The 20,562-nt window shown below is 41.6% G+C and overlaps 1 long non-coding RNA gene across 2 annotated transcripts in view; it reads left to right on the forward strand.

The window, feature by feature from the left end:
* Positions 1 to 18,198, forward strand: part of LOC132077683 (uncharacterized) — a 35,313-nt gene extending 17,115 nt beyond the window's left edge. The window contains exons 4-5 of one of the 2 annotated variants that reach the window (XR_009419094.1): positions 16,645 to 16,851; positions 17,087 to 18,198. This is a non-coding gene — a long non-coding RNA (uncharacterized LOC132077683). Of the gene's footprint in view, positions 1 to 16,644 lie in introns of both variants that reach the window. The other variant, XR_009419093.1, reaches the window with a different exon arrangement.
* Positions 18,199 to 20,562: the final 2,364 nt, after the last annotated feature.

Raw genomic sequence — 20,562 nt, forward strand, 5'->3', positions numbered from 1 at the left:
TTTTTCCTGGAGCTGACTGTTGTAACTAGTTCTGGATAAAATGTAACACTCAGGAACTGCTGATGGTTGTAAGTGGCTTGTGTAGGGAATTTGCTGTTATCTTCACTCCCCAAGGTGCATTGACATGAAATTACACTCTTTTAAAACAAACTCACCTGTGACTTTCTCCTCCTTCCTCAAGAGCTGAATATAGCAATTCGCAAGGTAGCAATATAGAATTCAGGCAACATTTTCCACTTTTCCTGGCTTTTACATGTGTGATTTGTAAACTAAATAGCAACCTCTGAGTTATTTTTATGCATGTTTTCTCAAAGTGGCATTTTAGTTGCCACAAGTGAATACTTACTATCTCACTTCTACTGGATTCTGATGAGGTCCTACTTCATAGGTATGAAAACATGAACCACTATAATGAACATGGTGCAGTAGAAACGATCCCATTGGAAATTAATGCTTTAATTTGGCAGCTCAAAATTCAGCTTTTGCAAGAACCAAGTGAATGTCTTATACTTCTTTCTGTAATAAGGCAAAAGAATTGCTGACTTACTCCCAAAGTGATTTCTTTTTGTGATAAATCCTCTAAGTTATTGCTGGGAATGATATAGGTGGGGGATCCATCATAAATACCTGTATGCTTTATGGAAGCACAAATTCTTCCTTTATTGCCATCTCTGCAGTCCTCTGGTGGAGAAAGTTTTGGAAATAAATTGTTTACTGACTACAGAGCTCATAGTTAGCCCTGCTGAAGGGCTCGGTGGAGTATAGAATAGCCTACTATCCTCAATGTGTCCTGGGCACTCCAAATGTCTGTCCAGAATCAGATTCAAGTTTGGCTTAATAAGAAGTTTGCCCTTTTCTTTTGCTGGCTGCCATCCTGCCAGCTGCCAGCTCCCATCAGCATGTTTTCACTCCAGCATCTCACATTGCAGGTGCTGCAGTGCCTCACACGGTCCAAAAAGCTCCATTTCACAGGCAGCCCCCAAGATGTGCTGAGCAAGGCAGGGATGCAGAATTCCCTGTGGTTCCCCAGCTCTCAGCTGGCAGGAGCTCACAGGACATCCCTGGAGTGACACTCGTGTGTGTGAGGGGACAGCACCAATGGTCTGTGCAGCTGTGCTGCTCCTGCACGGGATGGGCACAGGGCTGATGGGAGCTCAGGGCCCTGGTGCCTTAGGACTCAGCTCTTGTTTTTCAGATCCTGCACTGCTTTTGTGTGTAACTCTGTCAGCTCCTGTTCTCCCACTTTATTCAGACAAAACCACTCCTCTCTATGCCTGGGGCTCAAGCACACCTCACTGTCTCAGGCCCTGAAAAGTGTAAACAAAAGTGAGTTGGGGGGAGCAAACTGGGGGTAAGGGACTTAATTACCTGGAGCTGTAATGGGAGGATTAACCCCTGATGTATAAATGGACCAAACTTACATCCATCTGAAAAACCTGTGACCATTGTCCATGCTGGGTATAGCCCCTTGGAGGCTTTGGACTGCCCAAGGTGCACCTAGTGAAGGCCTTTGATAAATACCCACTTTTATTCTCTTGCTCTCGTCTAGCCTGTTTCAGGTTGCCACTCCAAAACATCAGCCTTCATTGTCCTATTTAAAGAAGGAGTGTAACCATCAGAAAATGAAAGGTTGGCAGCAAATTTTACACTCCACCTTCTGTCTTCCCTACAAAAATCTAATATCACAGCAACTTCTTTCAATGACTTTATGGGGAGAACTCAAAGACACTCAATAAGAATCAGGTATATAAGAAGTTGCTTCTCACTAACTGTGTTAAAAAATGGTGGAGCTTTATTTTGTTTATAATGGCCAGTTTGAACAAGCCAGAAATTTCCTTCTTCCACTAGACAAAAATCTGAGGTGGACAGGAATCATGGATAGGTAGAGGAACACTCCAGATCTGTAGCAGGGCTAGAAAGCAAAAGAAGAATTTTCCCAAGTGTGAGTTTGTAGTATATGAATGTACCTTTGGGTTGGTTGCATTGGTCCATTTGGGTTTGAAGGAGTCTGAAGCAAGGAGTTTGAGCCAGCACCAAGAGATGCAGCTGCCAGAGGGCCAGAGCTGCTCTTCCCCCCAGCCTGTGCCTCTTGCTGCCCCTCTCTGCTCACCCTCCCCTGGCTCCTCAGCCCTTTGGGCACCTGCAGGGACAGTGGGAAGGGGAGAAGATCTGGGTAAAAATGAGGCAGAGTTGCAGGTCCAGCTTCCCTGTGTTTCCCAGGAACTGGGGGAGCTGTGTTTGTGCTGGTGGTGAGTAGGCAGGCCCTGTGTGACACACAGAAACTTGAGGAAATCTGCCTGGCTCATTAAGGGGGTGTGGAGGTGGCAGTGAACAAAGGAAATGTGTTAAAGCCTGCTCTGAGGAGTGGGAAGCAGAGTGGCAAATGGGATAAGCAATTGGCAGAGGAGGCTGAAGAAGGGGTTTGAGAAACAAGGAAGTTTGGGAGAAGAAAAAAGGAGTGGCACATGCTTAGGGAAGAGGGGATTGTTCTTGCTGGGGCAGGTTTTAGGAAAGGAGGGGACTCTGGCCAAGTCTGTGCCAGAAAGGGAGGTCCTAAGGGCCTGGCAGCGTCCTGACCAAACCCTGGTAACTTCTCCATGGTGAGCAAGTGTTAGTATAGAACTGTATATATATATTTTAGACATAAATTTTAAAAAATTAACCTGTGTACATGTGCTCAGGGCTTGAAATTTTGCAAGACAGCAGGTAAATAAGGAATTTGCATGGATAGCCAAGGAAAGTGATGCAAAACATGAATATGTCCAAAATTATGATGGTGGAAACGGGGTGTTTCAATTAAAAAAGCAGCCCATGTTGCTTTAGTTGTCCAAAGAGATGTCAGCTGCTGTTTAATGTAACTATGGGGAAAAGGTGCCTTGATTCAGATGCCTGCAGTGCTGAATGTGTTGGGCTGCTGAGAGGAGAGTTGAGTGGTCTCAGCCCTTGCTTCCTAATTCAGAGCTCTGGCTTCACTTTAAATTGGTGTTCCTTGTGTTAAAAGAGCCATTTTCCTGACCTTCCCAGCTACTGCTGAGAGTTGGAATGTGTGCCCCATCTCAGAATATATCCCCTCTTGTAAATAAGGCATGAGAACCTTGGGGGTGGAAATGCTGTTTTGTGAAGAGTAGGTATGTGGAATGCCACAGTGCAGCATGTGTGCTGTGCTGGCTGGGGGTGACCAGGGGACCAGGAGCCCCTCTCAGCTGCAGTTCTGAGGGGCCTGCAGGGCCAGGGCTTGGGGGTTGTGCTGCTCCTCTGTGGCAGCCACTCTGTCCTTCAGGGGAGTCACAATTGTCCCATTTTCTGCTGTCACTCCTCTCCTTACACTGCAGCTCCTCCTGCTCTTCTTGCTGTTTCTGTTTATGCAATTAAGCCTCTTTAAAGACTGTGCTATGAGAAAATTTCTCCAAAACCAGATGTCCCATGTGAGTGCAGGAATTAACATGCCTTGTTTCACATCACAAACTGAGACAAACAAGACAGTCCTTCCCCTTTTCTGGCAGGCCACTGTTCTTCCTTCCCAGATATCAGTGCTCTAAACCCTGACAGCTTTTGCTGTGTGCCTCTCACAGGGCATCCCCACCCAGCTGCTGTGTTTGGTACCTGTTTGAGACAGCACTGGGGCGGTCACTGCCCCTGGCAGCAATGCTGCTTCTGCCTTTTCTAGGCTTGGAGGATCTCTGCAAATCTTAGGAAGAGCTTTTGCAAATGTGCCAGTCTCTGAATGCAGCTGGAAGGTGCTGGAGGGGTGGGGTGGTCCTATTCTCTGAGTGTCTCCTTGGCCTGCACTGGAGGAAAGAAATGGGTTTGTGTTCCTTGGTCTGACACTGATGACTCCCAATGCCTCCACAACTGAAAAGCTCTGAGTAGTGACAGAGAGAAGGAAAACGGTGGTGGGGAGAATGAAAAATGTACATTTTCTTGGGTAGGAAAATAAAGCATGGAATATTTGTTTGTGGAAAAATGCATATTTTAAAAGGAAAAACCTTGCTGTGTTTTGGAACAAGTTGCATGCAAGTCTTGGTCTTTGTTTGCTTGTTGCCTTGTGCAAGATGGTTTATTTGACCATAGAAACTTTCTCTTGGGGATTTTTGTTTTCTGTGCTGACATGCAAAAATATCTTGCATCTAAACCTTCAGCTGCTTTTGATGGCTGGAGCTGCTGTTGTGCTTTGGAAGCACAGGTAGCATGGGACATGTGGGAGATGTTCAAACCATGCAGTTGGTCGTAAAGACTTTCGTGCATGCAAGTTGGATGATCCTACTGAAGTGTTAGCCTAATTTTGTATATAATTGTGCATGTTTGTGTCTTGAACTCAGTATTTTATGTAAATATTCTAGACATAAAAATGCCTTCAGTTTAAAAAGGCATTTCAGCTGTGCTTTCTTTGTTTGCAAATTCTTATCAGTCAAGGAGGAAAAATTGAAAATGTGTAAGAGACTCGAGTGTTCTGCGCTGTGCTGGATCCTGCAGAGAGTGCAGGGTGGAGGGGGCATAGACGGACATGTCCATTAAGGTAACACAAGTGGTGAATCATTAAGGTCAGGGAATTAGTTATAAATAGAAGTGGCAGCAGAAGGTTATTTCTGTGGAGGACTTCAAAGTGAAGGCAAGAAGTTTGAATGTGATGCTGAGCAAGTCAGTCAACAGGGAGTGACAGGAATGGAGCACAGTGTCCTGCAGCCAAGAGACTGGAGCTGTATTTTTAACAACAGGAAGAGAAACTGTGGCACCTGATGGTAAATTGTTGGCTTGTTGAAAGTGACATCATTGAATCTGCTTAGATTTGGGGAGTTTGTTTGTTGAACAAGCAATTAATTTCTCAGGTTTATAATGGATTTAATTTTCTATAGGGTTCTTGTACAAACTGATGAAAGTCTAAAAAACATTAAAATATTATTGTTAATTATGTTTGCTGGCCCTTTCTATGGTTTCAGCCCCACCAATTAATTAGTTTGGGGAGGATTTGTCCCTCTCATGACAAGTTCTGACAGAATGGTTCTATCATGCCACTTGACAATGACCTCCTGACAGGCCAATGGTTCCACATCACTTTCTGAGGCAGTAAGAAATATTAAGAAATATGCCTTCAAATGAAGTCTGGAAAGCAATAAAGAAATATCATTACAAAATAATTAACAATTATTAAATGTGGTGATGTAACAGGTCCCTGTATGAAATTTCCCTAATGCATGTTGTAAAAGTGCATTAAGAATAATGTGATAATTCCAGTGATAATAAAATGTGAGGGGAGAAGACATCATCAAACAGCACCATCTGCTGTTCCCACTTGGACTGCAGTAAGGTGGGGAATGTTTGCTCCAAAAGGGACATTGTCACATAGTGGTTTTTCATATGGAAACTTTCTTAGCAGTCCCACTGACTTGTGCAGAAATGTGTGCATGTCATGATTTTATTTTGGTAGTTTTGATAAAACTCTTTCCCTAAAGCCTGAAAAGCTTTGGTTTTATCTGCTTATATATGACAGAGATCTAGTCATGGGAAAATCAGTATTTCCCTTCAGATAAATATATTGGAGTTAATATAGACTTATTTACATATTTTTAAAGCATACCTAAATTAATACTTCCTTTAGTCCATAAAACAAAGCATAAGCACATACAATAAAATATACATCAATGCATACAGTAATTAATACATACAATAAAACTTAGTCTTCTTGTGGCAGTTCACACAGCCTGAAAGATATGTTCTGCACCGAGGCTTATTGCCTATAATTTTGGTAATATCCAGCATTTTAAACCATTGTAAATACATCCAATTAAATAAGAACTGGAATATGAATAGGAATATTCACATTAAATATTATGGGGTCTGTGGGAGGAGAGATTCCTTCAGCCCCCAGTAGCAGCAGCTTGTGCACCCCTAGTGGGAGCATAAATAAAAATGGGATATTTAATGGCACATGAGAACAGAAAAATTGGCCACAAGAGCAGATGACTGAAAGAAGGAAGTCGCAGAAACTCCATTGTTACTCATGCTTGCAGTGAGTGGAGGATGAAGGCATGCAATGAAACGGCAGCAATCTGGAACTCAGGTTCCCAGCACTGAAAGGAGACTCATTCCTGCTGTCCTTTCTGGGATTGCAGCTGCTTTCCCTGGGAGCAGAGTGGGAGTGAGGCGGGGTGAGGGCCCAGGGCACAGTGCACCCTGCATGGTGCTGCCCTTGGCTCAGCATGGGCAGGAGCTGGGAGCCAGGGCTGCTTCCAGAGGCAGGTGTTGCAAGCACAGGGTGTTTGCTGAGGCAGGGCTGCAGGCAGTGTGTGAGCGGGCACTTAGCTGGTTCAGCCATGTGTGCACAGTTCCTGGAGCAGAAACTGGGCTGCCACGGCTGTTACTGGGCTCTCTGTGCCCTGGGAGCTGCCCGAGGGCAAGGTGTTGCCACTGGCACTGCAGCCTGCTTATGGCACGGGAACGGTGTGGAGCTGCCTGCAGCCAAGGCAGAGCTTGTTTGTGTCTGTCTGCACAAGGCTCTGTACACATCCCCTCAGTCTGCCTTACTAGAGAGACAGAGGCTTGCTGGGAAGTGCAAAACTGGGTCAAAACTCTTCCAGGCTGGTTAATGGTGGGATCTGGTTTTGATTGAGTTCCTATTCAAAAAGCACATTGAGTCCAGATACTTATTTTATGGATGAGATGATAGAGTATTTTGTATTTGAAGACTGCACAAATGCATTTAATTGCTTTAAGATGCATTTACCACTACAGTGTAGGGATTTTCAGAGCACACGCGTAACTTCAGGAAAATCCTCCAATATATATAATAATTCTAGTTCCATTGAAGTATGTCATTTAATAAGGCCATACAGCTGTTGAAACAGCTCTGTTATCAGCATCGCTCTCTTGTGATGCTCTGGGCTCTCCTATGGCTCAATGATGATGTAACATTGTCAGAAGCACTGGACTGGCAGAAAGGATGAAGGGAAGGGGTAATTTGTGCCTTCTGCAGCTCGTTGCTGTGGTTATTGTCACCTCAGTTTGGTTCTAAATGAACACCTTTGATTAGGGAGTCCCATTGATTGTGATTACTATTACTTGTTTTCAATATTGCTACTGTGAAATTCAAAACAAAGTTTAAAGGTATGGCCTGGTGACTTTATCACATTATCCATAAGTGCAACAAAGAACTAATATTTGATACTAGTGATAAATGATGCCTTTGTGATTTAGTGGTGAGAAAGTACTTAAAACCACATTTTGTCCAGAATACATGGAATGAATTCATTGAAGCATTTTAACTATTAATTTTCTTCTTCAATCAAACATGTGGTAGAAAACAGAAATTATTTAATTCAAGGTTTAAGCTGCCATTAATTTCGTTGGATGGCACATTAAGTTTTGGTTTTTTGTCTCAAATGTAATACTTTGTTTGACCCTCAAAAATATTTTGCTGAGAATGAGTGAGAGGATTCATTTAAATGTAAAGATGAAACATTGGCAGTTTAGATTATCTTCTTTAATTTTTCTGAAAATCTAATATTTGCACAGTTCTAATTACAAGCTCTGACATAATACCAAACTCTGTACATTGCTTTTCAAGAGGAATGAGTAGCTTGATTTAAGAGGACTGTGTCCTGTGAACAATCTGGCCCTGAAACTTGCAGTTCACACATAATTTCCAGTAATGTGCTGCTAGAATTATTACAGAATCTCTTAAGTGTGTGCAAGAGGGGAAGAGCAGTAAACAAGTTCCTAGCATGTACTTTTATGAGCAGGTGGCTTAATCTTCCCTTAAATAGAGCAATAATTTCAGCATATTCTGGTGATTACAGATAATAGTTATTCAGGTAATATTAGCTTTTTCAGGTGTGGCATCTTGTTCTAGGTGTTGTAACCTGTCGTTTACTCCTTCAGTGTGTTCAGGTTTACTTAGTAATTGCTTTGCTGAAAAACAGATTATGTATTATTTAGCTGTCAGTTGTGTTGGAGCAGTGCCAAATAACTCTTAAACAACCAAATATTAGCCAATAAACATCAGTGAGAACACTCATGCATGAAACAAGGATCTGACTTAGTTTCTTGTTGGATGGTTATTACTGGAGAGAAGTTCTGAATCAGGTCTTTCTGCCTTTGCCTCATTGTCCAAGTAGGTAATCTGATGGGCTTGAAGATATTTAACTCTGAGACAGCAGACATAGCTAGGCTGTCTCAAAAAGACCCTCAAGCAATTTAATGCAAGGGAAAACCCCAAACAGCCCTCAGATCAGCAAGGTGCTGTTACATTAAGTGCTCCTGCAGTAGAATTTTGCTGTAGGTTACACTTTCACAAAACTGGTTGGAAAGAGCTAGTGGTCAGTGTTTGAATGTGAGTCTGACCAAAGCCTGTTCAAGCTTCCCTTAGAGTAGAGCAGAGGAACTGTCTGACCCCAGCTTAACAAACAGCTGCTTATATTAACCTATATTTTTGTATTAATGCAAAATGGGGATAGTGGCCAAAACCAAGACTGCATGTGTGCTCACACTTAGAAGAAAAGGTTCTCAGCCCAATTTTATTATAAGCTACTGAGGTTTAAATTTGGCTTAGCAAGGAATCTGGCATTTTATAAGTGTCAGTGTGTGTCTGTGACTAGCAAATCACACAGGGTTTGGAGTACCTCTGTTATTATCAGCTCTTCGGGATAAGGAAATTCTATCAATGCTGTGATATGTCTGGGCCACAGAGACAAGACCCCAAAGGAAATAAGTGGCAAGGTAAGGACTGGGGATAGGTGTCCAGCCTTAAAGCCTAATTGAGACTTCTGAAAATTCAGTGGCCTTGGTTACACGCTTACATGGAAGGCTCTCTTGTAAGGGTGGAGCTATTTTGGGTGGAACAACTGAGCATCTGTCCTTCCAGGCTGTCTCTCTTCCTGCTCCCCTGTGTCGTCTCCTGCTCCCTTGAAAGAATGAGCCTATTTTGGGTGAAACAACTGAGCATCTGTCTTTCCAGGCTGTCTCTTTTCCCCTGAAGAGCTCTTCCCTGGGGCAGCTGGCAGCAGGGAGCCCATGGCAGGAGCTGTTTGCTCCAGCAGGTCCTTGCAGCCTCTTGTGAGCTTCACGTTGCAGCAGCTTGAGGTCAGTGAGCTGAAAGCAGGAGTGGAAACTATTTGAAGAGTGTGCTTCCCACCCTTCCCTCCTGCTCTGCTCTGCCTGAAGCAAGTTGCTTGATTCCATGTATATTATTTTCCCTGTTGGAAAATGACTCCCACTCAAAACAGGATTAGGGAGCTTGGCAAAGGAGGGTGAACTTAATTATAGGACAAACCAACATTCCCTGCCCCAGGAGTCTTGGCTTCACTTGTCACTTTGGTGCTTATTCTCTATAAATGGTGTCTCCTTGGCCTGTGTTCCTTTTCATCTGATAAGATGACATCTTTTTCACTCCTGTGTTGTTGCCCCAGTGTACAGATTCCAGATATTGATGGATTAACATAGGCTGTCAGCAGAACAGTGACTGATGCTTTTAACTGTACTCAGGTTATGGCATTAGGCTGAGATCCCATCTGACTTTAGACACTAAGAAGCACTAAAGTATGGGGGAAGTCCCTCCAAACTTTTCCCATTTGATGAAGCAGGAAACATCTCCATTCAGGCATAAGGAAGACTGAATAACTTTCTGCACATAAGCATTTTTCTGTCTAAGGGAAGAACCTACAGGAACAAGAGTCCTAAAGATTACTAAAACAAATCTGGATCCTATACAGAAATACTTAACATTTTGGCCTTGTTCCTGTAACAATTTTATGTGTCCTTAGCATTGTGCACAGCAAAGTAAACAAAGTGTTTCTAACATACTGTTTATAAACATAAATTATTTTGTGATTATTTTGATAGTCTTAATAATCATAATAAGTCATGAAGAAAAAAGCACCACAGGATACAGGGCATGCTTGTAGCTGACCTTCAGGTTGAAAGCTACATTATTTTGGCTTTTTCTGTCCTTAAATAGAAGAGACTTGTGGAATACTTTTCATGCTATCTCTGCAAAGAAGTTGTCTTCATTAAGCAGATATGGTCTTGCCAGATTGCACAGCTTGATAGATCTTATCATTATTGCCAGCCTTCAGTAAAGCTTTTCTTGATGTGTATCTGCTACTGAAAAGTAGTCAAAGTTAACAGATGTCTGCCTGTATCACAAAGCAGAAATGAATCAGAAAAAAGGGAATATGGACAATGATTGACATATAAAAGGGTAAAAGAAGGTAAAGAATAAAAACAGGACAGGAATTTAAACATTGCCTGATGGCTCTTGATTGGTTTTCCATTTCAGTGTACTGCCAGTGAAAGATCATGGTCTTACCCATCACTTGCTCCTTGCCCTGCAATAGCGTTGGTGCCACCCCCACGTGTTTGAGAGCGGTCAGTCCCTGTGCCAGCTGTGGGACAGGAGGAGGGTGACGTGTGCCTTACAGCCCTGGCTATGAACAGATAGCAGAGGGGTTCAGCTCTGCAGAGGAGCTTTAAGCCTGAGACCCCCCTCATGGTTCTGTTGTGTTTCTCTGCCCTGCTCTGGGGCTGCCTGAGCTAACGCAGAGTTCTCACAAATACAGTAGAATTTAGTAAAGCTGACTTGGAAGCAGAATTTGTCTACTGGTTTCATTCTGAATGAAAGCAAAAGGAATTTTAACCAAAAGAAGTAATAGGCTTTTTTTTATCCTTATCAGAATATTTGATAAGGATTCTATGGTTATTTCTTCTAATGCAAATTTAAAAAGTGACATGGTTCAATATTGTAAGTGAGAAAAAACATTTCTTGTGGGATATTGTAATTTAATCAAATCTGCATTTTTCATTGGAGAAGCTATTGTGTATGATCTTTTTTGGTCTTTGTAAGCTGAGATATTTCAAAATGCTGTTGTAATTTCAGAAAATAAGACTTTCGGTTAGTGGTGTTCTGGTTCAGAGTTTCTGCTATCCAGCACCAAATATGCTGAGCAGGAAAAGAAAGAAAATGACAAAAGTAACTTTGTGTTCTTTTCTTTATGTTAAAAAACCCAAACCAAACAATTCCACTCCAGAATTCCACTTTAACAATAAGAAACCATTTCTTTGCTATCTTCGTTTGCCACAAGAGGACTTGCCGTCTTCACAGGGTAATTTCCCATCAGCTGTGTTGGGTGCTTTGTGTTTTACAATGGTCAACTGTAGAATTATTTAAAAGTTTTTATTTGAATTTGAAACTTGACTAATCTGTGAGTGTTTAACATTCCTGTTTCAATGAATGAGTACTTGAGACAAAACTTATTTTATTAAACCTCATTTTATTTCTTTCTTCTTTGTACCCCATTTTTATCTTCTGTTTCCATATTTCAGCTGAATAGCCATAATCTTCATATTTACACTGTAGTAAATGTTTCCTCACATACAGTAATTACTGTAGAACTAAAATTATGCAAATTAGAAGGCAGGAAATATCTGTTTCTTTGTGTGTTGGAGGATCAAGAATGTGGATGAGTTGAGTTTTGTTACTTTTGTTACCAGGAAGGTATTGGGAGCTCTGAATTAAAGAATGCACTGGGACATGCAGTGTATTTTCTTATATATAGGTATTTGAGACAAGAGGAGGTTGAGTCTTAAAAATAATTTATATTACTGGCTCACTGATAGTGATCCTTCAAAGATCATGTGATACCAGCAGGGTTATAAGATATCTGGGATATCTTCAGTTCTGGTCTTGGCTTCCCCCGGCTTCCATCCATCAATGCATCTTTCAGTGCTTGTATTTCATTTATGAATCTCCAATACTACTTTTATCTCATAGATGTTTTATTTGGGCATCTTCCTACATGCTGTTCTTAGCATGTAATGAGGATTTCTTTTGTTGGCTGGCCAAGGGTAGAGACCTTGCTGGGGCTGGTTCTGGTTCCTCCCTTTCCATCTGTCATTCCCCTGGAGTGAGATTGGTTTAGCAGGAGTTGTCTTCTGGGGAAGAAAGGAACAAGATGACAAAATACAGAAATTTGCTGTAGCTATTTCCAAGAGGTAAGCTCCTAAACACATTTCTTATTTGAGCTGAGCTGTTATTGGCCAAGAAGGCCATCAGACACAGTCTGTAATGAATCCTCTGTGGTTAATTGCATATCTTTGCAAATGGGCAAAATCTGGCCTTGCTGGATGATTAAAGTGCTCATGATGCAGTGATGCTCATGTGGGTAAAAAGTCTTGCTTAAATACAGATGATTACAAGTTTAACTGAAATGTGTCACAGGAACTGAAATGTGTCTGTGGAGCAGACCAATCCAAAAATTTATTTCTATCTAATCTAAGGATTTGAATGGCAGATTAAAGTGGGGCCCCCTGAGGCTCCTGTGCTGGGCAATGTAGATGCACTCAGCAAAAATACACTGCCCTGAACAGAACATTGCAATTGAGAATAAGGGAAGAAATAGAAATATCAATGTGATGGGAGGGCAGAGGTCCAAGGAATCACTGTTGCTCTCTAATGCCAAAGAGTCGTCACCCTAAATCCATATCTGGTAACCCCTCTTTGAACAGAAGTGATGCCACTTTTGGTTTGGCTATTGGAAAGATTTGCTTCTGTCTTTGCTGCTGCCTGAATGTGTATCCCCTTGTTGTGGTGATGAATTGGGAGCTATGGTCACAATTCAAAAGTCAGGAAGTGCTCTTATCAACACTGAGACTTTAAGTGCCAAAGTGTAAAGCATTGTAAAAAGTTCAATTTCAGTACATAAGTATAGCTGTAGTGTGAATTTATACACCTCAGTTCAGTGGGATCTCATGTCACAAATGTTAAAAATATCATCAGCTGGGGACATAACATTGTTACAGCAAGTGAGGTGTAGGTCTTTCTCTACTGAGCCTTTCAAAGTGTCTTGGACTGAATGATATTTACTGAAGTTATTCTAAATGCAGTGAAGCTACCAGCAAGTCTTTAGCAGCAGAACTGGTGGTGGTGTTTCACTCTGGGGACTCAGGGCTCCAGCAGAGGAGCTGAAAGCCACGCTGCATTGCTCAGGGGACAGGTTTTGTGTCACAGCCTGCTGCCAGCAGCACTAATGGGTGTCCTTTTCAGCCACCCTGCAGAAGTACAACACAACATTTCCCTTCAGTCCCACAAAAAGCCTTGCCAGAGATGTGCCCAAGCAGAGGGGGTGGCTGTGGAGGAAACCTTAGGGGTCTGTCAGTCCTGATGAATAGATAACCTGCAGGTAGGAAAGGAATTTGAGGTTGCAGTGCTGCTGGTTCAGTGCAAAGCCTGAGCACTCCAAAGGCCTCAGTTCAGTGGGGTTAATGCAGGCAGTCCTCAGAAGAGTTACCCCTAAAGACACTTGGGTCTAATTCCCAGTGTTGCTGTAAATTCACTATATTCGTTACCCTTTAAAATTGAGGTTGCAGGCTGTGAACAGACATGAACATTCCCTTACCAGTTTCAAGTTCCCTTTGGAGCCATGTCTGGTTGTTTTGGATTTTTTTTTAGTGCAGCATTAATCCAAATAACCCAGATGAGAAAACAAAGTCTGCAATAAAAACGTGTGACTCTCTGAAGGCTGGGTGCAAACTATCAACAGCTGGTACCCATAAAAAATGCCATAATTATGCTATCTAGAAGATTTATGGTTCTGTCTGGTATGATCAGACATCTGAATTTTTTTCCCCTCTGTGGAGAGCACGGAATTCTTAGAATAAGGGTCAATTTTCTTCCAGAAAGCAGAGGGAGAAGCACGGTGCTGCTCCTGATATGCTGGAGAAAGGCTGCTCTCTAGTGTTCGCTGATGGGGAGTTGAGGGAACACTGGAGTCAGGCACATTGCAGCAGCCAGGCAGGGCTCAGGTCTCATTTGGGCTTGTTTGACTTGCAGCAGTCACAATTTGATGAAGAACATTCAGAGGATATATTTGCTGAGAATCTGAGACACTTTATTTCTTCTTGATTTTTTTTTTTTTTTTTTTGCAGTATACTTGGTGGTAATCCACCTCTGAGTGATTAGGGAAAGTGAAATCCTCCTGCCAGTCCCAACTGGTTGCTGGAATGTGACGGGTAGGTGTGGGCTATGCCAAGATTTTATTGTATATTTTAAATAGGAGCAAGCAAAAAGAAAAGAAAAAAAATCACACCATTCCTGGAAGTGTTGACAGGGATTATAAATTCTGTGGGTGAGCAATTGTTTGCATCAAGGCAGAGAGGCAGAGCTCCAGGGGAATCAGAAGTTAAGCAATCCTAGCAGAAGGAAAGCTGTCGTATTCAAAGACCTAAATAAATTTTCACTTACTTTCTGCTTTGCCTTCTTCAGAATGTGATTCTACTTGGTCCAAGCAGTTTACTATTTGCTGCTATGTTGATGGCTATAAATTAGTATGAATAAACAAGGATAAAAATGAGAAATATTTATTAAATAATAACTCATAACTGGTGCACAGGTTTTGGATCATTCTTCCCCTACTCTCCTGTGGGGCCAGGGGAATTTAGAGGCTCAAACACAAACTAAGCTGAGTTTAGTGGAGTGATAAATTGTGCACAGGGGTACATTTGCCTTGTGCTCAGTTCCAGTGCATTGCTCTGCTTCTCCCAGGACTTCTCATTGCTAAGGAATTCCCAAGCATGAATTAATCTGGTGATGTTTCATAGCATATTCAGTGATGCTCTACAATATCTACTGGATAAAATAAGATAATTGCTGTGGTTTCTGCCATCCAAGTACAGATACACAGAATTGTAGCGACTATGGCTGGTAGCAGCAACTCATCCCTGTCTGATGTTGCTTGAACTGTAATGGAAAACCTCCAAGGACTGCAACACCACAATTTCTTGGTGATCTGTTAATTATCCCCACCACTGTAAAGCTTTCCCTAATGGCTGACTGAAATAATCTTTGCTATATCAAGCTTACTGCTGCCTGCAGATGTAAAGATGAATTGGTTCTCTCTCTTTTACCAGCAGTCTTTGCAGCAAACAATCTGAGAATATCTGAGCCCTTGTCCCATGTGTGAGTGGGCTTTATCAGGCCAAACAGCCAGGATGGACAGGCTGATCGAGTCAGACAGCCACGTCTATATGTACCTCACTAGAGTCCTACTTGTGCAATTAGGTTAGTGTTTAAAACTTTCCTTATAAAGGAAATTTGCATGGTTTAATGGAAAAGACACATCCTTTGTGACTGGCTGTGCTTCTTCTTCTCCCTCTTTTCCCTGGATTTTCCTATTAATTTTATATTTTTTAATAGCATGTACCAAAATGGTAAAAGTGGCTAAAAATGATCGTTGGAACTCCTTACCAGTGCCAAATCCAGCACTTGGAAAGCTGTGCTTGCTGGAAGGATGTTAGCTGAAAGGGTAATGCTCTCATGTGGGATGTTAGCGTGTAAGGTCAGGTAAATTACAGAGCTTGGAGGTCTGAGGTGAAGCTGTAAATGTGGCTGTGATTATGCCTGCAGAGGAGAATACAAGAGTGGGATAACATTTAGGACAAGACAGGGAAACCTGCAAATTGATGCAGAAACAGATATGTTTGCTTTCAGCCCATTTGTTGTCTGGAACAGATTAAGAGCAGCAAATCTCCTTTTGAGGAAACAGAGCAGGTCAAACTGCAGCTCGGTTCAAGGGAAGCAGAGGATCCACGTGGAGCTGGTGAATTCCTGGCTCCCAGCCACGCAGAGAATTGAGGAATCACTTTCTGATCATTTCAGTTGTTGCCCTGCAGGCTCTGATGGCATTAAGGTGCATGTAATTCAAAAATGCAGGTATCCTTGAGAGCAGAATTCCCAGGGAAAAGCTGTTGCCACTGCTCTCCTTCCTGCTCAGAGTGGCAGTGGATGTCCCTGGGGGTCAGCCAGGTGCAGTCCCAGGCTGCAGAGCTGAGCAGGGAGTGAATTCCTGACTGGCAGCTGGGAAAGCAGAAGGCAGCAAGGGTTGCTGAGGCTGGCTCTCCTGCTGGAGGGAGCCTGAGGAGTTTGGGCTTGTTGGGTAAGTAAAGCAGGAGCAGAGCTCAGGGAGAGCACGTCAGAGCAGCTGCAGGGAGTGTAGAGTATCTTTTCCAAAACAGAGCAAATGTTGTGCTGAAATGAGTTGACCAATAATTCCCCCCTGTCCTGGTTTCCCACACACACAGTCAGCTTTCTCTCTGAGTTTTCATGGCCTGGCTGGTGTTGGTGCCATCATCAGCAAGGCTGAGTCTTCCTCTTTCTGCTCTTGGAGAAAAGAACTTTTCTGTTCACCTGCCTCCAGGAGATGGAGGGTGACTCTGGTGCTCCTCAAGCTGCCTAGTCCAGCTCAGACAGAGAGAAAAGAGGACACTGACTCTGCTGGGGTCATGTGTGGCAGGTGACAAAGCTGCTGTCATTGCTGGCTCTGGAGGTAATTTGGTTTCATATGCAATTTCAATGATTCTGTAGAATCAGGGAAGCCACTGAGCAAAGATATGTCATATCAGAAGGAGCAAAAGCCTAAGTTGGCTATGTGATCATTTTCCATTTCAAGGATGAGAGAGTATGTGGAATTAGTGGATGGTGCCATTAGAATTAGCAGTTCCATGTCTCAGTGAGAGTTTGGTGGGGAATGTGCCAGGAGGAAAATGTTTACTTCTGTGTAATTAGAAAAGCAATCTGCAGAAAATCTGAAGATATCTGGCTTCAAATTAGTTCCAGACTCTCTTGCTGCCTCTTGAAACCATTATTTGTCCATGGAACAGAGTCCAAGCACTGCATTTGATTCACCACGTGTCTGAAGTGTGGAAAAGAAGAAAGCAATGCAGAAAGCATGGAAGGAGTATATCAGGAATGTCTTGGCTTCCAGTCACTGTAACCTAGGAACCTTGTGCAGCCCATGGGGAAAAGTGTGGGCCAAAGGGGATTCACCACAGAGTCAATATGGACTACAGGGAATTCTGTTTGCTTAGGTAAACTATTAACCACATCTGCCAAATGCTGACTGGCCTTATTTTGTTACACTAGTGTGAGAAGGTAAATTCAAAATTAAGAGTTTGAGACAACTTGGAAAGGTGTTCTAGGCAAACTTAGTCAAGAGTCAGGGTATGGGTTTCTGTTGGGTAGCTGAGGTCAGTGGGTGGCACCACACCAGCATGGAATTTGGGAAGGATACACTCTCTAAATGCTGCTCTCTGCATTGTGCAGGCTTTGGGGACACCTGATTGTGATGTGAGAGGAATTCAACAATTCCTTAGCAAGAGAAAATTTTACCTGAATAAATCAACAGCCACCATGGTGATGTGTGTGTAACCCTTTTTTTGCCCTACCTATAGATTGAGAGGGGGAGCCTGCTCTCAGTTTGCTATTTTCTATACATATAAAACACCTGCCTTCTCTCTATTTAGGCAAAAGTTCATAATTTAATCCATAGGGTAAAAATCTTGATTTATCTTGAGATGTAATCAAATCCCACTGCATTTGTGGTCTGTGATGAATGGACTTGAGACAATACCTTAGTGTCATCAGAGTAATTTGTGTTGTGAAGTCAAAACCCCACTGAAGTCCAGTTTAGCTCTTAATTTGAAGGTTCATACAGATTTGGAGCTCTGCACAAGACTTGCATTCAGCCTGCCAATGAAGCATATTTAATATTTTTATCTGATCCTACTAAAGACTATTTTTTCACCTCTGTAGCTAAACAAGAAACAAATGGCCATAACTGGAATTTAGTGTATAATTACTGAACAAATGTATATAAATGATGTTTTGTTCTGTTGCTTGTAGTCCTAAACATAATGTTTGTCATTACACAGGCCATCAGAGATCTGCTCAGATGTTTTTATTATTATATTTGATATTTTGTTTTAATCAAGCATAAAGGTCAATTGGTTTGATATCTGTTGACAGTGGAGTTATGGTTCAATTTGCTGTTTAGTAAGGTATTAAAACATGATAACATTTCAAGGAGTACCTACAGCGACAAAATTCCAGGTTAAAGGATGTATTCTTGATTTTTTTTCTTACTTAAGTTTGCTCATTTTGATCATATTACATAGTTAAATGCCAGTGCTTACATATTTAAATGCACAGAAACATTGCAATGATTAATACTGCTGTGTTAATGGGAAGCAAAATGTAGATGCTTTTTGGTTTTCTAAGTAATTGGAGCAAAAAAAGAACTAAATTCTCCAGTGACTCAAATACTTCTTGTAATTTGAAACATATTTATCTGGGAAATGTGTTATTGGCACATTTATTATAAATCTCTGGTTATTATTTCAGACATGCAAATTTCTGGCTCAGTTTCCATTAGAAATTAAAGACCTATCAATGTTTATGATCTGGAGTATTTTTCTTCTATACTGTGATTTTAAATTTCTTTTAAACCTGTACCATTATGGAAAGATCTTGCTTTCTACTTTTCCAAGTAAAACTTGGATTGCTTTAAATGGATTTAGAATTAATATAATTTTTGAGAAGCAAAAACAATATGCACATTTTTAAGTTAGAAAATATGTGAACACTAATGCAGCAAAGAGCTGCTCAAATATTTTTCTACTGGATAAGAGATTTTGGCTTAACATCAGGAATCCTGATGCATTTCTGCACTTCTACAGCCTGAAAAATTGGGAAGGAAATTTATAGGAGTGAGCTTTGTGAACTAGTGCTGTTGTGAAACAGACTATCTTGTACTTCTGCCCTGGCTGGAATGATGGTTTCACACTTTTGTTTTGGTAATTGGATTAAATAGAGAAAAGCAGAAACACTATTGAGGGGTGCAGTACAAGAGAATGACCTTGTTAAGGCAGTTCTGAACACAACAGAAGCCTCTGCTGCATTGTTGTTTGGTCAGGTGCTGGATGGCAGGGCCAGGTGAGCACCTAATGCTGGAAAATGTCTTTGCACAAACCAATATTTTCTCTATCTGTTACTTGGAAGTATTTCTGACAACAGTAAAAAGTATTTGCCTTGGGTTGTTTTCATAAAGGTTGTGGTAGTTTGTTAGTTCTTCTATTTTAAAGTTAATTTGATCCAATTTAAAAGGGTTTTTTTGACTGTATCTACAATTAAGTTTCAACCTTGTAGGCATTGCCTTCTGGAAATTGTAGTTTTTTATTGCATGGAAGAAAACGGAGAGTGATGACAAGAATTGCACTGATTTCTCTAAAGTTTTTTGGGAGGAGTGTGGCAGAGTGCATTGGGAAAGAGGAAGTTTGCTTTGAGAATCTAATGATTGGGAAGAAAATGGTCTGTTTATTTATGGAATTTGAAGTTCAGGAGTCATGACTCAGTGTAAGGTTAAGTCAGTTCATCAAAATGTCAATGAAATACATGGATTTAAGAAATGTCAATTGCTTGTTTTTCATGAAATATCAGAACGTGACAGTGCTTCAAAAACAGGATATTCATGTTTTCTTGACAAGCAGGACTATGCAATATGTAGAGAAAATGGACCTTTTGGTCTCCAATTTTGGCAGTGGAACAAGGCAGCAAAACATCTAGCATGTCTATAGAATTGGAAATTCCAATTCATGAGTGAATTTCGTAGCATTACACAACAGTTGTCCACATGTATTTTACACATATTTAAAAGACTGCGGTGCAGAACAGAGCAAGCCACAACTCCAGGTCAAGAGCTGCACAGAAAAGTTGGCTGGAGTTGCAGGAAATTACAAGGAAGAGCCGGGCGTCATCAGTGGGTTTTCTCCAACAGCAATTGTCCATATGTCTGAATTTGCACAATCACCACTTCCATGAGTTTATCTCACATGTATCAGTGACTACACCAGGAGAAAACAGTGTTTGAAGGACCAAGATCTCAGCATCTCTGCTGCAGGGTAACCCAGCAATTGCAGCACCAGAAATTCCAGATGTTGCTCTTTTGGGTTCTGTTCTTCACAGCTGCTGCTGAGTCAGAAAGAGCAGGGTAAAAGTACAATGCCTTTTGCACAGGGTTGGGACAGGTGAGAATTGTGCTCCAAGGATTGTTTAGTCTTATGAGTGTGGTTTTATGTAAGCTACATCAATATTCTTTGAGCAGACAGTTACCATGTTTCAGGTGATGGTTGTGGGCATCCATCACCTGATTCTCTTTTAGTTCTCTTTTTGCCTAAATCTGTTTGACAGGGCAGCATTGTCTCATAAAGTTAGGGGATATCAATGAGGATTCTTACTATTTTTTCCTTTTTTCCTTTTTTTCCCTCTCCTACCAATGACATACAGCACTTGGCAGTCTCTCTGCCTTTGTCTCTCTACTGGTTAGGGCTATTTTAATATTCTCCTCAAATAAGAGAAGCATATTTAATATTTATTAAAGCCTTAGAAGTCTTCAAAGAAGGGTACAAGAAGAACTTGAAATAATACAAATTCAGTTTTAAAGGCATCCAGCATTTTCTGTGCACTACAAAGGGTTATTTTGAAGGCTGCTGGGGGATGCCTCCTGCTGCTGCCTATAGGGAGTGCATTCCACTGAGTTCTATGAATGGCTATTGAATTATAAAATGAATTTACAGTGCAAAACTCCACGGGCACATATAGCAGATGCCTCTTGCCGTGTTTCAGGATGCCAGCCTGAACTAACTGGCACATGCAGGAGATATTTGAACAGCTACAAAAGAAGGGAAACTTTCAGCTTGTCTGTCTTTCCATCCATTTCTGTCAATGAGGATGCTGTACAGCAT

The sequence above is a fragment of the Ammospiza nelsoni genome, chromosome 10 (assembly GCF_027579445.1).
Source record: "Ammospiza nelsoni isolate bAmmNel1 chromosome 10, bAmmNel1.pri, whole genome shotgun sequence".
Taxonomy (NCBI): domain Eukaryota; kingdom Metazoa; phylum Chordata; class Aves; order Passeriformes; family Passerellidae; genus Ammospiza; species Ammospiza nelsoni.